Below are 27420 nucleotides of genomic sequence, written 5' to 3'. Positions count from 1 at the left end.
TCCTATAGAACAATGGTCAAAAATAAGATTCTGGAGTGCCATGGCCATAACTCGAATCTCTGCTTCACCACTGACATATTCAGGCAAATTCCATAAAAACCCTTTGTCTCATTTCTAGGTAAATTCCATAAAAACCCTCCTCTTACAAAGAATGGGACTATTTTGAGGATTACATGATGTGATACATGTAAAGTGCTTAGAACAGTTGGTCAATAAACATCTATTTTTATTCTTATTAACTATAATATACTTTATTTAACATCTCATCCTGAAATGATTTGTGTTCTGTCTGCTTCCTATTACTGGCAGGAGTTTGATGGCATGGTGAAACAGAATTTTTCTTTCTTTCATTTTCCTAATCCCAGGTCTGGGCACAATTTCTGACCCATCATAGTACTCCATACATGTTTCTTAAGTGACTTTAAATAAGTCTGGCTTCTCTGCGCCAGAAGTACTCTTGGGAGTTCGAGCCAAAGGTTTGTGAATAAAAATGAGTAATGCCCTCAATAATTTCACTGGAAAAAAAATAATCAGGAAAAACTGTTGTGTGTAGAGACAGAAGAAGCACTAATCCAACTGGCCTGAAAGGATCAGAAAATAGAATAAAAATGCAAATTCCAATCTAAAGCCCCATTCTTTGGACACATCTCTTTCTCACCTGAAAGGGAAACCATTCAGTCTATTCTGCTGTAAAACCAAGAGCTAAGATTAGGAATAGCATCATCCTATTCAGATTCAGAATCTTCCTTGGGTTTACATACTCAATAATCCATAGACTCAAAAATCCCAAGGCAGGTCAAACGGAGCAACACATAATGAGCCCACAAAATAGAGTAAATAAATACATAAAACACCAGTTTTATTGCATTGTCTTTGAACCACTGTAAACCACACATTAGATAAGGGCCAGCAACTTTTTCTGTGCAGTCACAAATACCGTGTTTCCCTGAAAAAAAGACCAAGTCTTATATTAATTTTTGCACCAAAAGATGCATTAGGGCTTATGTTTAGGGGACGTCATCCTGAAAAATCATGCTAGGACTTATTTTCCGGTTAGGTCTTATTTTGGGGGAAACACGGTCATCACTATTTGAGGCTTGCAGGCCACACTAATGGACACTGCTGTTGTCATGAAAAGGAAACACCCAAACTGTGCCAATGAATGGCTATGGCTGTGTTTTCAGTGAAACTTTATTGATGGGCCTAGACACTCTCATTTTACACAATTTTTAGTCCCATAAAATTCTACGCTTCTTTTGATTTTTTTTTCCAACCCTTTGAAAATATAAAAACAATTCTCGGCTTGCGGGCATATAAAAACAGGTACTAGGTCAACTTTGGCTCACCGGTCATACTTAACGGACCCCTGCATTCTATTAGCTTTTTTCCTCACTTCTAAAACACAATATACCTGGCTTCTCTTCATACATGGAAAGTGATAATGATGCATTTTCTCCTACTACGTTTATAACTCCTATACAATAACTACTGTAGCATCTTCTAATTAATGTGAAGGATCAGGAGTAAAAATAATTATTTAAAATACCTTCATACGAAGCATTTGACGAACAGCTAATTTAGGACTCCATTAATCCTAATTCTGCCACACACTTATTGTTCAATACCTAAATCTGTCCTTCAGCCTTATTTGTGACAATTTCCGTATTTATAAGAGAATAGAAAGAGCCATGACAGAATTCATATACATTATATATAGGCACACACACACACACACACACACACACACACACACCCATGAAACCAAGATAACTCATTCAGGCAGACATAGTTTTAAAAAAAATATCCCATGGACCATCCTTCCCATGCTCCCAAAGAAAAGGAAACCCGTGTTACTTTCACTTCACAAAGACTCACCAAGCACATACAAAGTGCAAAGCAGTGTGAAACAGGCAACCTCTCTGGCATGTGTACAAGCTCATTCATCTTTTTTGTGCATTTACAAATAACTGTCTGAAACAGTTAAACGAAAAATGTCATCGTAATTTTGATAAACCTCAGAAGAAATTCAACCACCTTTACTCGGGGATCAATATGACCCAGGGTTTTCCAGCCCCAAAGTTCTCCAGAGAGTGCTACAAATTGACAGGCCCGTCTCTTAGTGCTTGATTTGACATGTGATACAGAGAAAGGCACGCAAACCTTGAGGTGAAGAGTCTCATCTCAGCCAGTTCCTTAGTGGCCAGACAAGCGCAGTGGCTCAAGAAGGCAGGCTACATCTTCCACAAGTCAATTGTGAATTACTCTCTAAATTGGCTCCACAGCTGTGATTTTCAGTGCCTAGAGCACCCTGCAAATAGCTGGTTGTGGGGAAAACATAAAAGTCTGTTTTTCCCACGAACACACCTTTTAGCGATGTGCTAGCCCAGCTTACAAAGAACATGCAGATCTGAAAAGGGATACTTCTGAGCCTCTATCAGAAAACACACACACACAAAACAGTAGATCAAAAGTTTGGCATAGGGGCTGCTGTCAGGCACACAAACACATAACTTATCCCAGATTTAGAGACCTCCAGAGCAGATCTATGAAATACACTGGGCTCAACCAGAGCCTGAAGTACTCAGCCCCAAACAAGTGAGAAGCAGCGGATGGTACCAAAACTCATCCTTTGTTTCTTTCCAAGAGAAAGGAGGAGCTGTTCAGAAAGGAAAATTAGGTTATTACCCACAATGTTAACCCCTTTCTGGGAATTAGAAGGAAACTCACAATCTGGCTATAGACATGAGTTGCAAAAACTGAATTTTGCTATCTTTCAGACAGCAGATATGTGCTTTTATCTTAGTGCATGTGCTGGAGAATTAGATCTGGAAGTGAATGATAAATGTACATGAAAGTGATATTTCAGAGGTAATCTGGGCTTAATATAACACACCTATGTGGGTATGATATGTACACACACATACACACACACACACACACACATCTACCACCTACCAATGGAGACAGACGTAGAGAAAGAGAGAAAACAGTGAAGAAAAGATTAGGTTTTCCATACACACCTATTATACATAAACACACAAATACAGAATGAACAGAGAACAAACCTATCATCTCTCAGAGAAAAACGATTCAAGTCCTTCGATCCTTCAAAAGCATGTTTTCTTTGAGCCTGGGTTATTAGATAATTCCTACATTACTATTTTCCACAGGTATCCTTCTGAAATTGTGTCAATTATTTAATCTGCAGATGCAATGAGATGCCTTTATCACCTGGCATAACTTTCAAACCTCGCAACTGTCTTTTACAACTCTTTGGTTTCTTGGAAGGTTCATCTGGTTGACATTTAGTTACGTGACAGAATTCTAAATGGGGATTAATAAAATGATGAATTTACTCTTCTCTTCTCCCCCCACCCTCTCTCTCTGGTTTCCCCAGCGAATCATGGTTGGCCATCTACAAGAACAAAATATCTAACTGAGGAAAACTGTCTTCCAACTGCATCATCTGTCTGCCTGGCAAGGTCTGCTGACATTTGGGTCCCGGCTCTGGAAATACTCAAGAATCTCTTTCGGTCTGAGCTAGTAGGGGGCTCTCCTCCTCCGAGGTGCTGCTTCCTACTAATTCCACTCAATTTGAAAGACAGATTTGTATATATTTATCCTTCTGACAATTTGCTATTGTGCAAATATTTCAAATTGAGACCCCCATGGGAGGGCATGCATGACACAGGGAGCACGTGCATTTCTTTTCCTGTAAACTACCCATAAAATAGCTCGGTGGTTCCCAAGGGTCTGCTTCTGGGTATTACATAAGCAGATTCTCCTTCAGAAAGGGAAAGAGTTGCTTCGAGATACAGAAATAAAAATGCCCACAGTTCTCTCAGGGAATTTCAAAATAGCACGCTGCTTAAATACCAAGGAAAGCACCTGGTTTCTCTCCAAGCCTAAAGATAGCCTATGATAGTTCAAGAAATGTTAAGCAGAAGGTGGGGGAGGGGAGAGGGGTGCTGGGGAGGTCATGGCGCTGGAGGAGAATAATCTGGCAGTGCACATCTCAGTAAACCTGGTCATTTTTGAAATTCTATAAAAAGTACTTATTTGAAGAAGTTTTATGTTTTGGTTTTGAAAAGTGGGTAAGGTGGAGGCAGTACATCTATCTTGGGCTAATTCAGAACCTAAAATACTTCTGTCAGTCTCTCCATTTCCTTCTTAACATTTTCTTCCCAAATCTACTTTATCCACTTTTTTCTTTTTTTTTCCCAAACAATTACTCAACCCTTAGGCCCCCTGGAGGCTTCTGATTCTTAAAAGAATTAGAAAAGATCTCCGGTTATTATTAGATTTCATTTTAGATTGAGAAGAAAGCAGACAGTGGGCAAGATACGCATGTCTTTATGTTGCCTGAGTTACTTTTGAAACTTGCTTCATTCAAAGGCCAGAATAGCAAGGAGCATCTTCAAACTATGAAATAAGAAGTCAACTGGACCAATTACTTGTAACCCTGTCATTGAAAGTAAAAATAATTTAAACTCCCCCCAAGACAGAAAGGCATTTAAGAGAATCCAAGAAGCTCCATACATTCAATATGTTCTAAGAATAAGGACGGAGAAAAAGATTAAGCTTTCAAATATCTCACTTATGTAAGTCTGACAACAACAAAAAATACACAGTGGAAAGGATTAATCTCAAACAAAACTCGGAAAAGAGGCTTTTACAGAAAAATATTCCTCTGGCTAGATCGCTTTTGTTTACAGTAAGAAGTAGAGTTTGGACCCATTATATATTCCTTCTCATGGTCCCCCTTGTGAATTGAGATTGTTAAAGTAACATTGTAATTATCTTTTATCTATAGCATGATTTATTTATAATATGAAATCCTTTTTTACATTTTTAAAGTCTTAAAAGTGAATGTTCTCAGCAGTGAGAAAATATAACACTGAAACATGAAATAAATATTTATTCCTCCATTCTTTTTCCAATAAACTATGAATGTGACTCCGATAAAAACACAACTACACATTTTGTTTTAAACATTTCAATTTTTTTTCAATATCAGAGGTCATATTTAGAACTGAACCAAGTATGACTATGAAAAAGTTGTAGGCCATGCCTAAAGCGGGTGTCTTTTCCAGCGAAAGACAAGCCTTACTAATAGTCCCATTTGTTTTCCATTAAAAACCTACTCATTGTATGCACAGCAATCCGCAGGCCAGTATGCGAGCCTGCCTTCGACAAAGCCTTCGCTTTGTGTGTATCAGATGCAAAATTTACTTAAATTCCAGATAATTGCAAGTCCATCTGCTAGGCTTTGTCACTGGTCTATATGCACATTTGCGCAGTGTATACAAAGAGCAATTATCCAACAACCAAAGAAAAAGAAACAGTCATTTCTGCAAATTACTGCCAGCTCCTTTATCAAGGAATAAGTTTCTGCTGATAGAATGCTACCCCCAAACACTTTTTTAAATAAAATGCATTCACTCACACCACATACATTAACTACACAGAATAAAAAAGGGAGTTTTTCAACTGTTAAATTACTAGGTCTGAAACAAGGATAAGTGCAATTTCAAATAAAATCATCTCATAAGACATTAAAGCTCCCCCCTGGATTAAAAACAATAACAACAACACCCGATTTAAATCAATTTGATGCACCGTTGTATATTCTTATTCTGTATTCATGAAACAATGTCCTATTTATCACCAGCTTTTAGTCCTCCAATTTGGGATATAAGAGGACAGAAACAAGGACATGAAGGAAAATTAAAATAGGGAATATTTAAAAAACAAACAAACAACTTGGACAACAAAAAGTCTTAATTAGAAAGTTTTTGCTCTATTCATTAAATAGTTGACTCTGAGGAGGCCTGAGACTTTCCATCTGGGCTCTTTGGTCAATATTTTCAATATTACTCTTTCTTTCACTTCCTTTGTTTTCTCTTTTGCTCTCTTTCCTCTTTTTAACTTCATAAACAATCCCATTTCAAAGGTCACACTCAAGATGGCCAGCCTTCCTTCAAAGCCCAATCCAATTTTCAGACTTTTACACCTTGTGCCAACTAAACATCAACAGAGCATCTCTTCAAGGGCCTAATAGGGCCTAATCTGTTTGTTTGTTCTTTTTTTTTTAAACAAATTCTCAAAGATATCCACAACAATCACAGTGGAGTCATTAGAATAAAGAGAAAACTATTTAATACAAAAACGAAAATATTTTTGTGATCTTTGACCTGTTTGAAATCTGTCATCTCAGTGGCCATTTATTTCCTGTTTCACCTTCATTTAACTATCTTCATTATCATTTTAAAAAGGTATTATATTACCAGCCAAAGCTATTAGTCAGAAAAAAAAAAAAATCTTCCTATTCCCCAAACTGGAGAAACATCATTATCATTAATATTTTATGGAACTGCATTAAATGAGACAATATTCAATATTTAACTATCTAATCCTACAGTAATTTATATTAGAAAATATCAACGATGTGAGACTTCAGCCAGTCAGATTATTTTATTGGATGAACCTTTGTCATTTCTAATAACACTTCAGTATCTCATATTTTTCCAGAACAGAATGTAACATCCAAGGATTGAAAGTGACTTTGTGTCTAATTAATTCTCAAAATCCTTGGGAGACAGTGATGGAAGGATAAATATATTAATTAGGAATTGAAAAATAAAAGACTGCGCCTTCAGATGCCATGGAATTAACCACAGACACAGATTACTTTCACGGCTCCTATACTTCACTAGGCTTATTACTGATTTAGGACGGAAGACCTATTTGAAACTCTCAGAGTCTCAACTAAGCAAAAAGAAATGCAGCTTGTTTCCTTTCACGTGCCACACTTATTTATTACAGATTTCTAAGTAGAAAGTTGGTTGGATCTGTTTCTGGAATTCCCATTAATTGCTTAGTCATCTGTATGTCTTTCTTGGTTACATTAAACAAATCCCCTTTACCTTTTTTTTCAGACCACTTATCAACTTGACATATTTATACAGAGGCAAACTTCAGCTCATTCGAGGTGAATTATCTTTGACTGCAACATCAACAGAATTTTGAGGGATCACATTTAAAAATGGCTCTTGGTGATAACAAAAAGACTGTTCTACAGGACACACATACTGAAGACCGGTGTCTCATACAATCAAAAGCATCGTCCTTAACACCTTTATAATCAGGGATGTCCTATCACCTATTTTAAACAAGAGAAGTTCTCACTGCTGTTAGCCTGTCGAGTTCATATACTGAGGCACTTGATCTCCATCTTCTAAGAGCCTACAGTTCCCTCACGGAATAACAGTACAGATTTGCTGGGGGCTCCTTGCTTTTCTGTTTGGCTGACTGGCCCCTTCGCCCGTTATTTTGAGGGAATTCCATTTATATCTTGCTGGAAGTCAAATATTTTTGTCTCCATATAGAATGTGAAAGGGACATATAACGGATTTCCCAGATTTTCTAATTACAGGTGTGGACACTTGACCAAGACACGGCCAATTGAAGGAATCAACAGCCCGGAACTTTGAATCCAGAGGCAGCGATACCCAGAAGAAAGAACAAGGGTTTCTTCCAGGTCTGGTACAAATAGCCACATATCCAGGGCAGCAATGCTGGTTGATACTAAAGACCAGGGCACAGCCCAAGTCAGGGATATGGAGGACCCCAGCTGGGCACCCAGTATTCAGTGGCAGAGGCAGAAGTACCCGATTCCACATCTTTCCCCGTGATTTCCTGAGTCCCAATGTCCTTCTAACACATTCCTTTTCTGGTTACATTAACCAGAATTAGTCTCATTAACTTATGAGTAAGAACATAACTCAATCCCAAAATCAAAAATAATAATTCAAATTGTACTTTTATGTTCTGTCGGTTAATCGTTTAAACTGTTGGGAAATAAATCAAGAGATCCTGCAATAATGTGAGTTGTAAGAGAACATCTCTTTACCACAAAGACAAGGAAACTTCCCATTCAGAAGGACCCGCGGCAACAAATGATTAGTGATCTCATACATCCTCAGAAGTTCAAGTACCCAACAGGAAGAGCCTAGCCTCAAAGTTTAAAGCAGGAATGCATTAGCGAAGGCCCTTCCTATTTTTTCTCAGCCACTGCTTCTCTGATTCAGATCAACAAGGAACAGAAGTTGAAAAAGAAATTTTGATAGTTTAGCTATGATTTGCTGGAAATGACATATGCACATCCTGTAAATCAGAGTCAAAATAAGCATTAATCAGCAGCCTGACCAATGATATTAAAAACCACAGCTGACTGCTAGAAGTCCAGGAAGCTATGACGTGGGACTCTGGAAAAGGCCAGTGTCTCAGTGCCCTCCTCCTATCCCAGAGTTATTCACCTGGTACTTGTTAAGAATATTACCCTTCCCACAAATGACTGATAAAAGATGAATTTAAGAGCGTGAATACGTTTTGAAAAGTAAGTCCCTGAACCTACATATTCACCAAATGCTTTCAAGTTCAACAGGGGAAATGTCCCTTTAAAGAACATTTTTCATCCAAGGCATATTGGGAGTTCTTGACAATTTTCTTTCCTTCCTAATTCCTATCATTTTTCAAAATCCCTTCATTAAAAAGAAGGTGAATCATAAATTGATTCATTGGTCATGAAAAATGTAAATTGACAGCTTTGGGGCATCGCGTCATTTATGCATTCACTGATTGAATTTACACAGGTAACAGGCATATCCAAAAAATGACCAGCTCAGAATTTGTCCTTACTCCAACACCTAGGTGTCAATGAGGCTATGATGTCTCCTGGCAAGGATCCACAGTTTAATACTCACCCTCTGGCTTTACTTAAACATGTCTGTTATTAGGTACTGGAATTTAAGAAAGAAAGAAAGAGAAAGAGGGAGGGAGGAAGGAAAGTAAGAAGGAAAGAAGGAAGGAAAGAAGGAAGGAAAGAAGGAAGGAAAGAAAGAAATAACCCTGACCTAGTCTGCAGCTATATTTTTCTTATTGTTATACCCTTAGAGTTCCAGATCAAAGCTATTAAAACAAAACAAAAACAAAAACAAACTAAAGAAAAATAAAGAAAAAAACCTACTACTCAGTTCCATAACTAAAATATTATTTTATACACAAACACACTCTTATAATAGTACTTTTGCCTATAGGATACAGGCTCTAGAACAGAGACCAATCATACACACACACACACACACACACACACACACACACACACACACACACACACAGTGTGCAACTCTGTGTACAACCCATGGGGGCTTAATAAACACTTATGAATTGACTGACAAGAGAAAAACCAAGGAATGACAACCTTCAGGGTAGCCGTAACACAATTTTAACTTGAAAATTGACCAGGAATAGACTTCACAATCTATGGAAACATACACAAATCATATAAAAATAACTGGTGCCCCTCATACCTAGAGTGGCCTTAGGGAATAGCTAGTGAAAAATCACTGTTGTAGGAAGTAGAGTTCAGGCTCTCTATTTATTGTTTGGCTACTCCAGTGAATCCAGCTGAAGGCAACTTTTATTCTGCAATACAATTATTATTCTATTACGTTATTTACAGAATCACTTTTAAAATATAGATTAGAATAAATGCAAAGTTTAGCTCATCTCTAATATTTTCTTGCTAAGGCAACAGGTATAAAACCACCTCTGCCTTCTGACTGGTAAGATTTGTGTTGTCATTTTATTTCTTTGCATCTAAACATAACAAAAGCATTCTCTACAATGCTTAGTCTCTTCAATAGTAGCATCCCCAAATTAATGGTAGTTAGTAAGAAATCATAATTTCCCATTGTCTTCTCTAAATGATGCATTAACGTGTACTGCATTTCTTAAAACATAATTTCACTGTTTCCTTTTAGACAATCTTCAAAGCCTCAAGTTCAAAAGTGCTTTGTTTTCCTCCCGAAAGCTCATATACCTGGTCTACCTTGGGGGTATGAATAGGGCAGATTTATAAAAATTTTGTGGTCCCTGGAATTGAGGAATTACATAAATAAGACTATACTTCTGTTAACAACTTAGTCTTTCCATGTGTACTTGAAATAATGGTTACTCCACTTAGCGTTTTGAAGAGCAACTTCCACAGTGATAAATTTTCAGAAATGTATGATGAGAGCAAGTGGAGAAAACATGTAAGACATAGGCCATGCTCTGGTACAATCCCATTAAACTGAAAGTGGAGTAAAAAGGAGAGAGGGAGGGAAGGAGCGTAGAGGAGAGGGGTGGGGGAAGAGAGAGAGAGAGAGAGAGAGAGAGAGAGAGAGAGAGAGAGAGAGAGAGAGAGAGAGAGAGAGAGAGAGAGAGAGAAAGAGAGAGAGAGAGAGAACCATTTGACTGAGACAAGTTTTTGTTGTTTGTTTTTTTAAAACAAAACCACATGAGACCAAAAATACGTCTGTGGATGTTTTTACCTTCAAAGGACAAACACAAAATCTAATTCACTGCTTTAGCAGTGCTGTTAGCATTTACTCTTTAGAGTTACATGTAATGATCAATAACTTTGCAAACAGTACATTGCAGATCACCTTACCCTTAACACCCACCCAACCCCACCCCTCCCCACAATGCCTCCCCTGCTTCCTTCCCACAGTCCGACACACAGCCAAAGAGTGGGCTTGGTCATTGCTTTGCGGGAAAACTTGAGTTAGTTTTCCAACACATAACTTTGAACATCAAAATCATTATTTGTTTCAAAGTATACAGAACTCCTTACATTTCTTCCTAAAATTATATCAAGTAGTTAGGAAAGTCTGATCATGTAACTCCCAAGCCTTTCCAAATTTTCCTAGGTGAAACCAAACACATTTTGGGGGTAATGCTTGCTTTTCAGTTTTTTAGCTCCCCACATTGATAGCAATGAGAAAGGATTTTTTTTTTTCTTGTTTCTTGGCAGCCTCCTCTGGACTGTGAGAAGTGATGATTGATCATTTTTCCGCACTCATCCGCCGCCTTCTCTGTAGCCACATGTATATTTGCCAATGGATAATTAAGCAACAGACACATCCAATAAATATAATAAATAAATTTGATTTTTCCCCTTAGTAATTGGTTTCATCTGACTGAGTCTGATTATGTGTGGGGATATATAAACAGGATTAGAGAGGAGAAAAATTAGATGCTGGGTCACACAAATTACAGAGTCCTAACCACTGTGAAATGTTTTTGTAATAATTATATTGTTATTCTTAGGGTTAAAATGGAGAGAAGCAGTTTGTGTCTTCTCAAGAAGTTAAGACGAGGCTGGAAATAAAACTAGTGGCGTGATTATTATCATAAGGGAATGGTGGCCCACTACATAATACATCTCCCCCTGGTCGTCATCTTCTTCCCACAAACCCACACCTGCTCTGCCCTCAAGCCCCCATTAAATTTCTGCAGGTCATGCCAAACTCTGACTTACGTCTACATTTCCAGGTGTCAAATCACACAAGTCTACATGAATAGAAATAAATTGGGCATACTAGAAGGCAGAGAATGGGCAGATACATGTACACAATTACTGTCTGAGCAAACCCAAAAATAAAATACAATTCAATCACCACTGTAATATACTCTCAAATGATGCAAAGAAGAAAGCTTTATCTTGGGGTTTTTAAAAAAATACCCACCCCTATTGCCATTTACTTTCTTGGACATCCTTTTGGTGTCAAATAACTCTTCCCATGAGATTTAGCTCTTAGCAGAGCACAGTTTCTGGCTGTCTTGGGAATCCAAAAACTGCTCATTGAAGGAATAAAAAAATAAAAGCCAGAAATATACTTTCCTGCAGCTCTAATTTGACTGTTCCTTCTAAGTAATAGCTACTGAAATGTGTATACATAACCATATACTCTTACATTTGAAATGGTTTAGAAACATTATCACCGTTCAAATCATAAGTCTGTTGCAATGAGTTCTCTGATAATAAGTAGGATTTTAGCTATGTAGATATTTACTGTTTGAATTAGACACATGAATGGCATAGCTATCTTCTCTAATAGTTCCATTTCATTCTTAGAAATAACCTAAGAACCTAACATGACTATTTTAAACATTCAAAACGAAATTTTGAAGTGACGCTTCCCTTAATGTGTTACAAATATAGCAAACGTTTTATATAATTTTGTGAAATGGTTATTTTACATTATGGGATTTTTTTAACCTTTACCTAAATCATTTATATTTAATGATGTATTTCTTTTTTCCATATATACCCTTATTCCTCTAATTAAAGTAGGATAAATGTCAAAACATTGAGCATCAGTTCAATTTTAAGCAATAATAAAAATGACATTTAAACATAAGCTTTTTCCAAAAGAATCCTCTATAAAATTGTCCGTTCTAAAGATTTTAAATCGGTTATGTTATTGTTAGTATCAATTTTATCTTCAACATATGAATTATATTCTCCAGCTTTAGTCCTTGCCACCTCATAGGCAAACTGAAGATTGGGGAGCCTAAAAAAAACAAAGGAAATAATTTATTCTTTCGAACCAAATTCATAAATAAGTTGCGATTCGACAGGGTCCACAACTCCCTTTTCTATAACTTAGCAATAAGTGCTGTCCTAAGGTCATACTAACAGAAATGGATCATACAACATTTTGTACTCTTTTTAAAAGGCTTAAGCCTAAGGAGCTAAGTAATTTAATCATCAGAACAATAAATAGACTGTCTTTTAGAAAGCAGAGTTTCCAACTTTTATAGATCTGCCTCACATTCCAAAAATCAGAAGCTGGGTGCAATGAGAAGAACAACCAAGCTAAGACATCTAGTATCATATTGGTATCACAATGACCTGTGGCAGAACTGCTCAGAGGCCAGAGGATTTTGGGGAGTCTCCACAGGTGGTCTAAACAAATATCAAGGAGAGCAAAGCCTCCTCTGAATGAATTACTGTCAAGGCCTGAGAAGTCTAAACTTTTAAAGAAAGCATCTGTCTCCTTCCAAACCATGCACTCATATTTTCCCAAGGCAGATATGCGGTCTTCAACACCCATCACCAATATTCTGGCAGGAGTCACACAATAATGATGAGATATCAATCAATCAATCAATCAATCAATCAGTCCATCAGGGTCAAAGAGCAATTCATATTGTCCACGGGAGAAAAGTCTTTACCAAGAAAAATGGAGTTTAATGCATTTCTATTTCATCTTCATTTCTATTCACTAAACTTCCACAAAAAGAGTTAAAACACCTGCTGTCTTTTTACCCACACTACGGCCGAAAAGCACATAACTGTACTTTTTCCCCAATAATTCTTTTTGTCTGAAAGGCTCGTGATTCTGTACTTAGGAGAGGTCGGCCAATTAAACTCTTTCAACAATAATGAAGGGACTTTGTTTGCAAACAATTTTCAAGGTGCTTCATTTTTTTGCCCTTAAGAATTCATAAAAAGGCTGCAATATTTCAAGTTCAACATCACACTATAGTCTGCACTATATTAAGTAGACTGGGGCAGTAACATGAAGTTTAGAGAAAAGATTTTATACTTCTTCAACTTCACGAAGTCTTTTTGGAAATACGAGCAGGATACTCTTACCACTACGGAAATAAGTATGTTAAGTACTGGCTTATTGTTGTTAGGTAGAAAAAAAAACCCAAAATAATAATATGTATATATATATATATATATATATATATATATATATATATATATGTGTGTGTGTGTGTGTGTGTGTGTGTGTGTGTGTGTGTGTGTGTGTGTGTATATATATATATATATAAGTTACTGATATTACAAAGTCCCGAACAATGTGAATGTTCTGTTTCTAAATCAAACTAGAAACCAAAAGTACAAAGAATATTTTGACAAAGCTACAATACAAAACTCTTATAAATTCCTATTGGTTTCACACAATTTTAAATGGGGTAGCATCTAATTAGAAACTATAACACATTTTATGAAATATTGTTATGTCCCTTTCCATTAAGAACATATCAAAAGGCATCCACCCACCCACCCACCCCCCAAAAAACTGTTCTTGCAATTTTCCCTGACAGTTGCAAATCTGTCGCGTGTGCAATGCGTGCAGAGTGGAAGGTTTCTCTCTATGAGTGTACCAGGACTACAGTGAGCCAGTAATTCAAAGAATAAAACTGTTGCTTCACACAGAGTAATGAGAGGCAAAAACATAAGCTTTTCATAGAGCCCCGTTTAAGGTAGTAGCTTGATATGAGTTTTGCCTCTTTAAATTTGACTTTCAGTTTAAGCTTGAGTTCTTAAGTGGGGAGGAAAGAAAAGGTCCTTGGAAATGACCTTGACCATATTCCACCACAAATCACTTCTCAAAATTAGTCCACACAGTATAGAAAACAGTGAAAAAGCTTGCCAATACAGGTTTTCCTTCAAAACACACAAGTACTTCAAAGTTCCCTTCAATTACACAATGAAAAAAAAAAAGAAATCGCAATTAGTTTTAAGAAACATTCAGTAGCTCTTGCATAATAAGCACCTCATAAGTGCAGAGAAACCTCCACTCTTATAAAAATGAAAATAGGGACCCTGATAATTTGGGCAAATATGATTATCACGTTCTATGAAAAGACAGTCACTTTCTATATGGCCTCCCCCGAAAAAAAACAAGTTACCTCTTCCCACCCTGTCAGATCCCATGCTGTTGGAAATGCTGCAATTCAACACAAATGCCAATTGAAAGTAAACTACCTAATTTATCAACAAGCTTAGCAGGAGGATGATATTATTTTGATACATTAACCTGAGATCAACACCAGGCACAGCAAGTTAAAATTAGCTTCATTAAGATTTAGTGGAAAACGTAATAATAATAGAACTATAATAATAAAACCACCAACAAGCCACAAACACGATACCATGCAGAACCATGTAAGAGTATTTACAAATCCAGATGACTGAACAGTAATCTAACCAGGCATTACACCCAAAACCTAGATATGTTTCCTACTGTAACACAAATTCTCAGAGCTTTTCAGAAGTTGCCAGGAAACGAGAGGTAGAAAGAAGAGTGGGTGAGTAAAAACCAACCTCAGCAGGAAAGAGTATGTTCTTTAAATCAATGGACTCTTGGTCTTCACATCTAGTGAAGATGCTGAAACTGAAGATAATCCTGATGTTTCATAAAAAAATTCATGTTCTGAATGTATTACATACCAATGAGAACTCTTGCCCCGTGGGCCATACAAAATGAATCCTTAGCCTGGTCAATTATCTGTTTTGGGATATTCCAGAGAAATAATGCAGCTGCTCAGCATGGGGGATATTGCTTTCTGATTTTGGTCCTAGAACAAGAAAACCAGGATGTTTTAGAAGACTTGGGTTCTAAGGATGGTAGCTTCCCATAGAAATTCTTTTTTTTTTTTCAGTATCCAGCAAATGTTTCACTCAAAGACAACCGTGATACTAATGAATGGAAGTTGGGTTTCTGTCCCCCCTTCCATATCCCAATTTGATAAAAATAGAAAATGCAAAGGTCCATGAAAATATTTTCAAATGGCAATATTGCCATCTCAGGGACCCGTGAGCAAGCTGAGCTTTCATTGTAAATAAAACACCTTATTACTATCAGCAGCCTACAAAAGAAAAAACAGCTTTGGATCTCAGGAATCCGGTCCACACTTTCAAGAAAAGGTTTTGTCAACACAGGGGACTCAGAACAGGTGAGTACACATGGCACCTCGGAGTAAGTTTTCTTCTATTGACAAGAGGGTCTGACTAGTTGAGTTAATTGACAGTGTATTTTGTATGTATTTCTTCAGTCCTGAACAGGCTATACTGTTTCATGCTGTTCTTCCAATACCAGCTAAGTTTACATTAAAACAAAGTTTAACAGTATTATTGCACACATACTCCCTGCACACAGGTGACTTGGTGTTCTATGACAAGGCAACCACACAGCAGAAGAAGGCTTCCTTCCATAACAATATTTTCCCTCTGTACAATGTGTGTGCCTCAGAGCGTCCCTGAACAGGATATCCTCATCTGAGTCAAGTTCAGAGCTCCTTAAAATGATGATACACATACTGAAACTGCAACCTGCTCTACCCCAGTCTTTCCTCCCTACACTTCAGCTGCCATTATTTCAGCTCATTTTCCCATGGCTTGGCAGAAATTTTACAATTATAAACCGATTTCTTTTTAAACTGCTGATTTACCTTTACTTACTGACCCTTCAGGTTTTCTACTGAACTGGAACAGAAAACTCAGGGAGGAAAGAGGAAAACAAATGAAACATGGTAACTGCTAAGAACCCTCCAAAGAACTTAATGATATGAATACATTAAAGGACAGTCGTATATTAATTTTTAAATAATATTTAAAACAGATCCTGGAAGCAAGAGTTACAGAGTCAGTTCTATTTTTAAGGAAAGAGTTAGTGTTCAATTTGCATGCATTATGCTGGCTATTTTAAATAATTTTATTCTATGTGTATAGCAGAAACTGCCCTCCCTCCCCACCCCTCAACTGACAAGGTACCACTTCAAGTAAGATCTAAGAGAGGGCTGGTCTGGGGTTGGAAATTGCTGTTCATGTCTCACAATTTTGAGTTAAACAATACCAGCAACCCCTCTCCTTCTCCACAGTCCTAAATTTATTTATTAAGTAAATTTAGCAATAGCTCAATCACTGGAGATCAGGATAAAATGGGCTGCACTAAACCAGTTATGTTTGTGAGCAGTGGTGTCTATTATTGCCTTCTGCAAATCTGCAGCAATGTGATGCAAAACAGCATTTTAAAGAAATCCTCTTTTGGAATGCAAATGATTTGTCCTCCAATTTTGAATATTTTAGCCAGCATGTATCACACAGTAGTTCTGGAAACACTGGTATCTGTCATGCTGTCAAAACGGAATCAAAATGCATTGCAATCCCGTGAAATGATAACCTTAAATTTCAATGCAATGTTAAAATGCACCCTAAAAAAAAAAAATCCCTATAATTGCGATGTACATTAGAGAGACACCGGCAGTCCTTCTGCGGGGAAATAACAGTCTGCTCTACCAATTTTCCCTTCCCCTCCCCCCAAAAAAACTCATGCAACTAATGACGACCTCCCGAAGTGCCGAATTTAAATGTTCCAGCATTCATCTGAGGATGAAGAAGGGGAAAAAAAAAATACATAGAAAACCACGAAACAAGTTGCAAACTGCACAACGCAAAGGAGAGAGAGAAAGGGAACGGCAGCTGATTCAGGAGCGAGTGCAGAATGAGGAGCAACAGAAAGGAAACAGGAAGAAAGAAAAGGGAAAAGAACACAAACAAACAAACAAAAGCCTTACGCATTAAAGAGTAAGAAGTGAAAAACATTTACCAGCGGCTCGGTCAGTAGCTTCGCTCCCTGACACCATCTACATAGAGAGATAACTTAGCCTAGAGTCTTCGGTCCCAGCTCGCTTTGGAGCAAAATTCCTTCACTTCGAGGGGGCGACACACACCCTCAAGAAAGAGAGAGAGGGAAAGAAGGGGAAAATAACCCCAGGGACTAAGACAGGCGTTCCCCGTCCTCCCTCTTCCCCGCCCCCCGAACTCCCGGAACGGTGCTCGCTCCTGCACCGTCCTGCGGGCCGTGCCTCCGCGCTGCCGCCGAGCCGCCGGGGTGGCCGGGCTGCTGCTGCTGGTGCGGGGCGGCTGCTGCTCCTTCGGAGACGCTGAGGAGCCGGAGGACGCCCCAGCGCGACCCGAGCCTGAGAGCCACCCAGGACCACTGTGCAACCTGCTCTGGAATTAAACCCATACCACATGCACGCACACCCAGACGCGCCCGCCCGCGCGCCGCACACACACGCGCGCACACACATGCACACACGCAGGAGCGCGCGCGCGCACACACTCACACACACACGCGCGCGCGCGCGGCCAGCACAAGCCCTGAATGGGCGCGCGAGCCGATCCGCGGGCCTGGGTGCGCGCCCCAGCCGCGGCCGCCGGGGCTGGGTGGTGGGTGGTGGGTGGTGGGTGGTGGGTGGTGGCTGGTGGCTGGGGGCTGGGGGCTGGGGGCTGGCGCTGGGGCTGCGGCAGCTGTGGTCGCGGGGTGTGGGGCCGGGGAGGGGCTCACGAGTGTGACAGACGGGCCACAGGGGCACATGCACCCCGTGGCCTTCAGAGAAACCCCCAAGCAGGCGTTTCCGAGCCCCGACACTGAGTGCGCAGACCCCGCGCAGGGCAGTGCAGTTCCGCTCCGGGGCCGACCCGGGGAGGCTCGGGTTCCCGGCTGCGGGCACCGACGTCCGGCTCTGTGAAAGCCTCTGAACCTGCAGCGGCGCCCGGGCCCCTGCGCACAGGGAAGCGCAGAAGTCGCGTGTCCTGCGGACTGCCCGAGCCTGCCTCGCCTCGTGAGCATGCCCGGGGCTCCGCGGGACCGCAGGTCGCGCCTTCCAGGGTTAGGAACACAGGGACCACAGCTTCCTGAGGGAAGGTGGAGGTTGACACCAGAACCTTCAGCCCCCCCTCCCCGCTGACCTGCCTCAGGGAGAGACTCCTCGGTGGCCCAGAAGCTGCCCCGGAGGATGCGGTACTGGGGACACTAGGCTTCCAGAACTCACAGAGGACCTGCTTTTCTTCCTTCTGTAAAGGCGATCCCAGAGGAAGCAATTCCCTGCCCGGGAAAGCTGATTCAGTTACAGGGTACTTGGCAGAATATCCCGCAGGGCCTGGCGGTGGTAATAGTAACAGCGCACCGTTATTGCTTACTTACCCTGTACAGGCTCTAGGCTATATGATGCCCATGAATTACCTGATTTTATCTTGTCCAAACACTATGTGATCAACCCTAGAAGGAAATTGAGACCCCCGACTATTTTGCCAACTGCCAGTCAATTATAACCAATGCATCCGGAAATCCAGATCTGGCCATCTGACTCTTCGGCACCAGACAAAAAAAAAAAAATGCAGGGCATTGATGAACCTTGGGCTTTTCCAGCAAGGTAAAACTGTGCTGGATGTTTGGCTGATACCCTCTGGCCTTTAGGTGTACCTGGCCTGTCTTTAGCAACCTACAAATCTTTGAAAAACAGCATGCCTGAAATTTGCCAATGTTGTAATACTAATAATAGTGATAATACTCAGGTCTTGACTAGAACTTTGCATCATTTTTTTCATTAGGTGTTGCATACTTATGGTTGTAAAGAAGCTATCCTTATTCCCATGTTACACACGAGAACGACTGGAACAGAGATGTCCTGTTACTTCCCCAAGGGGACAGAGCCAGAATAAGAGGGCATCGTTTGTTTGACTCCAAAGTTGTGTTGTTTTTACTAAACTATGTGTCTTTCTTAATTGCATCCTGAATAAAGACATGAGATGAGGGCACAGCAGTTATTTTTGATTTCATTCAACAACGCATATTGATTTCCTATTAACATTCACTCGTTCAACACATATTTATTATACTAAGCATTTACTTTGTGCTTCTAGGTACTATCTCAGAGGTGACAGAAGGTGACAAAGACGCCATCCCTGTACTCTGAGTTTGTAGTCTAATAAGAAGATGCCAATCATATGCTTACGATGTGGATGGTGACAGCCTACTAGGAATGCATTTCTCTCCCCTATTCCTCCAGCAAACTCCAACTTGTCCTTTAGCTGTCTACACTAGTCACTTCTTCAAGGAAGCCATCTGTGATCTATGTGGCTGAATCAGATACTCCTTATTATACGCTTTCAAGGCATTGTTACTTTTCTTTTTAAAATGTGTTGTAGTTCCAATTTTCCATTTGCGCCATGATTTAGCTACTATACATCTCTCCAAAGCACACGGCCTCTAGACTGTAAGCTCCAAGGGGACAGGAATGTGTTTATTTTCATTTTCCATTAATCTCATAGTACCTAGCAGATGTCAAACTTAACTGGTTCTCTCTGTCTCGTGCTCTCTCTCTTTCACACATGTATGTGCAGGCACACACATGCACACTAGCTACTACTGGAATAGGACTAATGATTTTTAGAGTGGGAACTATTTTATCTCCATCTACAGCTAAGTAAAATAATGCTGAAAGAAGGCGAACAGCTTGCTCAGAGGTGGCAGGAAAGGACTTCAGCACAGGTCTGTCTAGTGCTCAAGTTCACACTACTAGCCCTCAGGCTCTGCTATTAATCTCATGTTACCCAGAAGCCAATCACATCACATGGGTGTGCGTCACAGGAAAAAGATTGCCGGAGAGGGTATGATGAGGGAATACAGAGATCATTCAATATCATGCAAACTGTAAAGGCATGCAATAGGATATCAGTAGTCCACCACTGAGTACCCATCATGTGTCAGATATCTTGCTGAGAGCTTGTCTCATCTTAACCTTAACAACAATTCTGCTGCTATTCCCATTTTATAGATGAGGAAACTGAGGCTCCCTAATAAAAAGAAATCCACTAGACCAGAAACTCCAGATGAAAAATGATATGTCAACTTTTATTTTTTGTTATATCCAATAGTACCTGGCAGACATTCCACTCATTGTCTGTCTCTCTCTGTGTCTTACACACACACACACACACACACACACACACACACACACACACGCATTTTGCCTTCTTCAGGCCCTTCTTGCTCTGCCTTTTTAGGCCTCACCTAGTACCAGTGCCTTACCACCTCCCTGCTCCTCTCCGGCAGCAGCAGTGGCTACAAACCACAGGAAAGTAAAAACTGCATTTTGTATAGTTCTGCTAGCAGACTACTGGAATGCTCAGTGACAAGGGGCGGCTTTGATTACAAATAGGAAGGAAGTTTTTATTAAATACCTTTCCATTTTGGAGTATTACCTTGAAACAGGAAATTGAAGTATAGCCCTTTGCAGAGATTCCTAGCCTGTAAGAATTCTTGCTAGTGTGTAAGAACGAGATGGTTAGATATGGAAAAACACCGTGACCCCATGCATTCCCTACTCGGTCTCCAGGATTCATCTCCCCATTCTGTCCTCTCTGTGGGTGCACACAAAAAGCATCCGCAAATTGTTTTAATCTATTTCTATACCTCACAGCTATAGCTATATACATCCAGCTGTAAGTACATACCACCCTTTGACTGCGGATTTGTCTCCTGCAAATGTTTTGCTGTACACTGAAATACTGTAATTGGGGAGGGATTGCTAAGAAAAAGTTAAATATTAACCCCTCTTCTTTCCACCTAGAATAAATTTATTCCCTAGAGAACATGTCAGAAAGCAGAAAGCTCTCTGTGACTCTACATAACCCCTTCCTACGTATGTGTGAGGTTGCTTTCTGTCATGAGAGCAACGGATTCTGTTAGCTTGTGATGAGAATAACCATGAAGAAAATCGTGAAGACTGATCTTCAAGGAAAACTGTGCTGAAAACTTGAAACATTAGCGGACTCTCGGCTGGGGCAGCCAGCCCATAAACTTTCGGGGAAGTCACCTAGTAACACTCGTGCTGCGCACTATCAGGTAGATTGCCACAGTTATTCCCTGCAGCAACACCCTGAGGAGAGTCTGTCCAGTCATAATCCCATTTGATAGATGAAGAACAGAAGCTCCGAAAGAGCAAACCATTTATGACAAAGTCACAGAAGTTCTGAGCAACTGAGTTGTGGGGCAAGTCCAGGTCTGCCAGATGCCAGGACCCATGTGGGGAACACTGCATTCGCTGGCTTGAACTTCTGACATCTCTTTGTACGCAGAGCCAGACGTGGGGTGGAGGTGGGGTGAGTGTGGCGCCTTGTTTGTACTTGGTGTGAACAATACCTCATGTAGAGTAGTATTGCGGTCCTCCAAGAAAATGAGACTTAGTTTACATTGTCTCTCTCAAATAGCATTATTTAGTCTATTTGGCCAATTAGGAAACTGATGTATGTGGAGCTTGGTGGCTGGGACCAATCAAAACGAGTGTCACTGGAGCAAAGGCTTCTGAGTCTTCTGTGAGGAGCCTTTACTCCCTTTGCTTTGAACTAGCATTGTGGTGTAGTGGTCAAACCGTTTCCCACATCATTCCTTCTCAACAGATACTCTTCTCAATTTCCTAAAATCCTTTACAGGGTATAAGCTGGAAGATTTTCACTTTCCTAAGGATAAAAGAATTTAGAAGTGGAGACAAACTGAGCTTTTAAAAATCACTGCAGTTCTCCATGTTTGTTTCCAATGCCTGTAAACTTCTTTTTGAAGATTCTGTAGGCGCTGTAATTTCCTGCTTTTAAGAGAGGTCAGAAAACACCCTTCTGAATATGCTCCTCAGGTGCCATTTTGTTCTCCCCTGTGCCAGCATGCATTTTTGCATAGGATAGGATATATTGTATCGAAAAGGATAACTGATGATAGTCTTGGTTCTGTAACTTAAGGGGAGAGATTGTATCTTGAATGGTAATCATTCATCTTTCCAGAAATCAGTCAGAGAAAAGAAATGATGTTGAGCAGCTCACATAGATGTAACAGTATCTACATTTAAATTCTGAAAACCCCTCTACAGTTGCTCAGAGCCTACATGCTTTACTTTTACACACTATTCTAATAGGTCTAAATGTACAAGCCCATAGGGAATTAGAAAACAGGAGGTAAAGTGTTATTGCTAGAAATTAATAATAGTAAGAAATAGAAACTGATAGCCAGAGCACAAAGGAGATAAAATTTAAATTTTACATCGAAGATTTGAAAGGCTTAATTTAACATACAGGTAAGCCTGCAAATACCTACATTTTAACAGAGCTTCCGGGTGTCTTCAGATTATGATACTCATATTGTAGACCAGCAATTGATGTTTATGATGTTGACTCTGAATCCATGCTGGATTACTACCTATGCCAGAAAAATAAAGCCAAGTGTCCTCAGCCCGTCACGTAAGGCTCTCCATGTGTGGCTCAGGAGTCACATGTGCTGTTCTTCTCCTTAACTGATGTGTTTCCATGCCTCTGATTAGTAGTGTCTGCCTGGAGTGGTGTCCAAAGAGAGTTTTGGAGGTCAGATCCATGTGATCCATCGTTCTGAGTGCTGAGATTGATTAGTGATGTCTGTTACTGGTGGGGCCCCAGTGCCGTGCTGCACGTGACATGCATTTCCCAAACACAAGGCCAGTCCTCATTTCCTAGATTATGTCCTCCAGCCTTCTTCCTCCATCTAGGCTCTAGGCAAAATCCATGATTCCCATACAACCAGACTTTCCTGTGCTCATGGTTTCCCCCATTATTTTTTTCTCTATCTGGAACAACACCTCCTCCCTCATCATTTCACAAGCCAGTTCCTCTTTCAATAGCCCACTCAGTTGCCATCTACTTCCAAAAGTCCTCCTGGAATGAACCAGCCAGGAATCCTCTCCCCTTCCTCTGAAGGTAACTTATTATAGGTGTTCATCATGTCTCCCCTATATTCAAGTTATGTTCTTGCTTTCTCTATCCCACTGGACCACAAACTCTTTGGATGCAATAACCCTGTCTGGATCATCTTTGAATCCATCACTGTGATTCACACAACGACTTGCACTGAATAAAGTACACGCTATAGGAATATATACATAAATGAATGGCGGGTGCTCAATATTTGTTGAATTAATGGACACAAGATTATTATTACTACTCTCCTGCTAAATCATAAAGAGATAAAGTTACATTTTGTAGACTAGAGAATGGGGCTAATGTTGGGGAGGCTCTCTGAGTAGCTAGGCTTTAAGGATATGACAATAAAGCCCCAGTTCTTCAGGGACTCCCAGGCCAGTAGAGGAGACAGGAAAGCACATAAATATAACAGTTGACATTGATACTTGAGACTCAACAGGGATTTTTGAGGTCTTAATTTTGCTGGCGGGTCAATAAAAAGCTGATAAGCACAGTAGATTAGAGAATCTTATATAATATTTTAATGCATTTAATGTCAAGTGCCTTATCTTAAAAGAACAGTGTGTGTGTGTGTGTGTGTGTGTGTGTGTGTGTGTGTGTGTGTGTGTGTTCACATACTGGCTGGATGCACAGAGTGAGAGGAGTGTGTAGAGATTCCAGAAAATCTCCTGAAATGTCTCCAAAAAAAAAAGAAACTAAAGACTCGCTGAGGACTAAAAACACCGCTGAATAAATAATACCTTTCAAGAGGCTTAATACACTGTAAAGAGCATTTTCACTGATTGGTAGAAATTCTTTTTGATTAATTAATTAGTTAATGTTTTCAAAGCACTTTCAAGATGAAAAAACATTTGGTTATGGCTACATCGCTGTTATTTTTTCCTATGTGCCTTAGTTTTCTACATTACTAGGTTTGTTTTCCTCCCAGGCTGCTCACCAGGAGCACATACCCTTCCAGAAGCATGGCGTGACATACTCTTAGAGAAAAGAGACAGAGAGATGGAGTGCCAATGAGCAGGGTATCAGAAGAAAAAAAAAATGCTGAAAAAATATTTTTAAGTTATATTTGAAATATAACTATACAAGAAGATGGAAAAGAGCATCGTGCTGAAAATGAGTGACAGAGTGACAGACTCGACCATGAAAATTCCATTTGGCCCCTAGCAAAGAACCCCAGGTACCTTGCACGCTGCCTGAATGAAAACATATTTGTTTAAGGAATAACAATGACTGACTTTTACCAAGTGCTTACAATATTCTAGGCATTGTTCAAGTACTTTACATATGCATATATTAATTAATTTTGTCCTTCAAACAAGTATTTGAGGTACTATTATTATAAACATTTTACAGATGAAGATACTGAGGACTAGAAAGGTTAAGTCATTTGCCCAAGGCATGAGCAGCTTAGAAGTGACACATCCCAGAACTTGGCCATGATTCAAAGAGGAGGAAGAGGGGGAAACGGCAAAGAAGAGAAAACAAGAGGAAATACGAGAGAAAAATTCCAACTAAACCCTATGTTTACAATGTCTGATGACCCACTAATAGATTCATAAATAGAAAATAAATGAGCCAACATGTCCTTTGGTGAAACAAATTCACATGGCAAAGGTGATTTAGCTTCATTTCCAAAGCGAATATCTATATTTAGAAATTCACAGAATCGCCTGACATTCTGCCCAAAGACCCAGGCCCCTAAAATCCTCATTACCCTCAAACGACATGCTACTATCGTGAGAATGAAGTCCTGGGTCGTGAACCTCCAATTTCTCTTTGGCTACAAGCAACTGTCATGTTATTTCTTTAAAAGCATCTTGGTAGAATGAAAGTGCAAGGGGCTTCAGATGACAGCTTCTCATCACCTTAGCCCTTCCTAGCTGTGCGATCTTGGCCCTCATTACTTAACATCTCTGAACTTCAATCATCACCTTCATAAATGGGAGCCAAAAAGGCTCCTCTTTTAGATTTGTGCTGCACATTATTTGTAACCTTATATGGAAAGCCACGAGCAATGACTAAAATAAAGTAGGTGCTGCATAAGAAACAGTCGTTCTAATATGCTCTCTTCCTCCTTCTCTTTCTCCTCTTCTTTCTCCCTCTCAAGCTCATTTATGTGTGATAGCCTGTTGTAAGACATCCCCAAGCAGTGGGTTCCAGAGTGCCAAAAGTGGTGTACAGAACAAAGTAATGTCACTGAAACCCACTGTGTGGTTCAGCTGTGCCCCCCCCCCCTCATTTCCCCCATGGCCTCCAGTAACTACAGCGTCAATGAGATGAATAAGATGTACCGTCTCTGAAATGGGCAAACGTATTCTGAGAACAGATATCTGGTACAGGGAATGGAATCCAGTAAGGCGGGTTTCTGCTATGTATTGGTCTGACTGGTTGCAGGGTTTGCATTAATGCCGGTGAAGTTAATAAACCTCTTTTCAGAAAAGAGCGGTGATGATGCTACCGTCATAGAGACAAGGGGAGGAAGGTAGCAGAGCACATCTGAGCTTCTCCATCCACTCGCAGCGTGACCTCAGACGAGTTATGTGACCTCTTTAAGTCTCGGGTTTTCTCGTCTAAGAAACAGTAACTAACGCTTAATCAGGGTTGCTGTGAACAGAAAATGAGCTAACCCGTGGAAAAGGTATGGGACACGACTGCCTAAGTGTCAGCAGTGGTCCTGGATGTGGTAGAAGCCTCAGCCCTCACCAGGAGAAAAGATGATGCTTAAACTACAGTTCGTGGTGAGGTGGGGAGGACGGAAGAAGGATCAGACCTTCTCAAAAACACAAGAGATCTTTCTTACAGTCTGCAATTCTGTTACGGAGCAGCACGAGGATTTAGAAGCTGCTTTCTCTCATTCGCACGTGGTTTCGAGAAGCGTCAGGAACCCTCAGGGCTGTGGTCCCCTAACACACTTCATCTTCTGAGACACACATTATACCATGCACTCGCTCACATAGGAGATATTGGATGGGTTGGAATTCACTTTCTTATTTTTCTTTCTGTTTTCTTCCTCAGAGCCTTTGAACAGTTCACAGCCATCAACAAACATGTGAAGAGAAGTAACAGGTTAAGGGCAGGTTAGTGCTGGGCCCGGGAACCTGTGAGGAGATGAGTTGTAACAAGAATGCTGGACTGGCTACATCTGTGTAACCTCATTACTGAGACAATCTCCATGGCAAGCATTCCGAAAGCACTGGAAAGTGCCCTGTGATTATGTCACAGTGACTTAGAGGGATTTGATGCCTTCCATAGCACGATGGATTTTGATAAATAGAAGTGGGAAGAGTATTTTTGGTTCTTTTTTTTGGCCAACCCAAATGCCACCCCTACCCAGGAACACTTCAAAGATATTCTAACAGGAAAGGTTGCCAACTAATTTTCACAGAGGATTAGTATTATCAGTGACCAAACTGTGAGCCTTTGGTCTTCTGGCAAGTCTAGTGGAGAGAGAAGCCAGCACCATAAAGCATTTTCTATAGAAAGCAGAGAAGTGTTCCTTATCCCAGAATCCCCAGACATAGGCAGCATTTAACACCCCGTATGAGCAGACCACCTATTCTTAGAACAGACCAGGTATGGGGCACATTGCCCTCACTTCTATTTTATGAAAAAGACCAAATGCCCAAGGTAAAGGCAAGCAATAAACAAAGCAGCCATTAAAGGATTTAGATGAGGAAATGTAATTATCTCATTCGTATCCCCAACCTCATCCCGAAAGGGTTTCCTAACCTTTATATAGAGCTCTAACAGCCCAGGGCACAGCTGCGGTCACTGGAAGGGGAAAAAGGAAAAGGGAAACTGAGGCCAATAATATATGGCAATCTACATTTTAGCTACAGAGAAGGTAGCGAGGAGGAAGCCAGACAGTGGCTCTAACACGGGACTATGAGTCACTCCATTTGCTGAATGTTAAGGCCAATGGTAAGACATTGCCCCACAAACTGATGTCACAACCTAGTGGTGGAAAGAGCAGAGGAAGCAAGAGGCTACTGGAAAATTCCTGTTGAGAATACTTTCTCACCAAGGATCTCCTTATAAACTATGTTGCTTCCTGCTAAGACAAAGTTGTATGCATGGATTTGTTGCTTAAAATCTCCTTATCTTATAGGTTTTAGAGTGCATTTCTTTCTTAAACATCTTCAATTGTTCCCTGTGGCCTTAAAAATAGCATTTAAGCCCAACAGCAGGGCATGCCTAGTCTTTGACCATCTATTTTAAACCTA

The 27420-nt window shown here is 40.2% G+C and overlaps 1 protein-coding gene across 6 annotated transcripts in view; it reads right to left on the bottom strand.

The window, feature by feature from the left end:
* The window catches only part of TENM2 (teneurin transmembrane protein 2), a 1145520-nt gene extending 1127872 nt beyond the window's left edge, over nucleotides 1–17648 (bottom strand). For all 6 annotated transcript variants that reach the window (XM_081034975.1, XM_081034979.1, XM_081034980.1 and 3 more), the window contains exon 1: nucleotides 17238–17648. The gene's annotated coding sequence lies outside the window, so the exon portion shown is untranslated. The remainder of the gene's footprint in view (nucleotides 1–17237) is intronic.
* Between the last annotated feature and the right edge of the window lie 9772 nt (nucleotides 17649–27420).

Source organism: Rhinolophus hipposideros, assembly GCF_964194185.1.
Source record: "Rhinolophus hipposideros genome assembly, chromosome: 23".
Lineage (NCBI taxonomy): Eukaryota > Metazoa > Chordata > Mammalia > Chiroptera > Rhinolophidae > Rhinolophus > Rhinolophus hipposideros.
The sequence above is the reverse complement of the archived record's forward strand: the minus strand, read 5'-3'. Positions and strand labels throughout refer to the sequence as shown.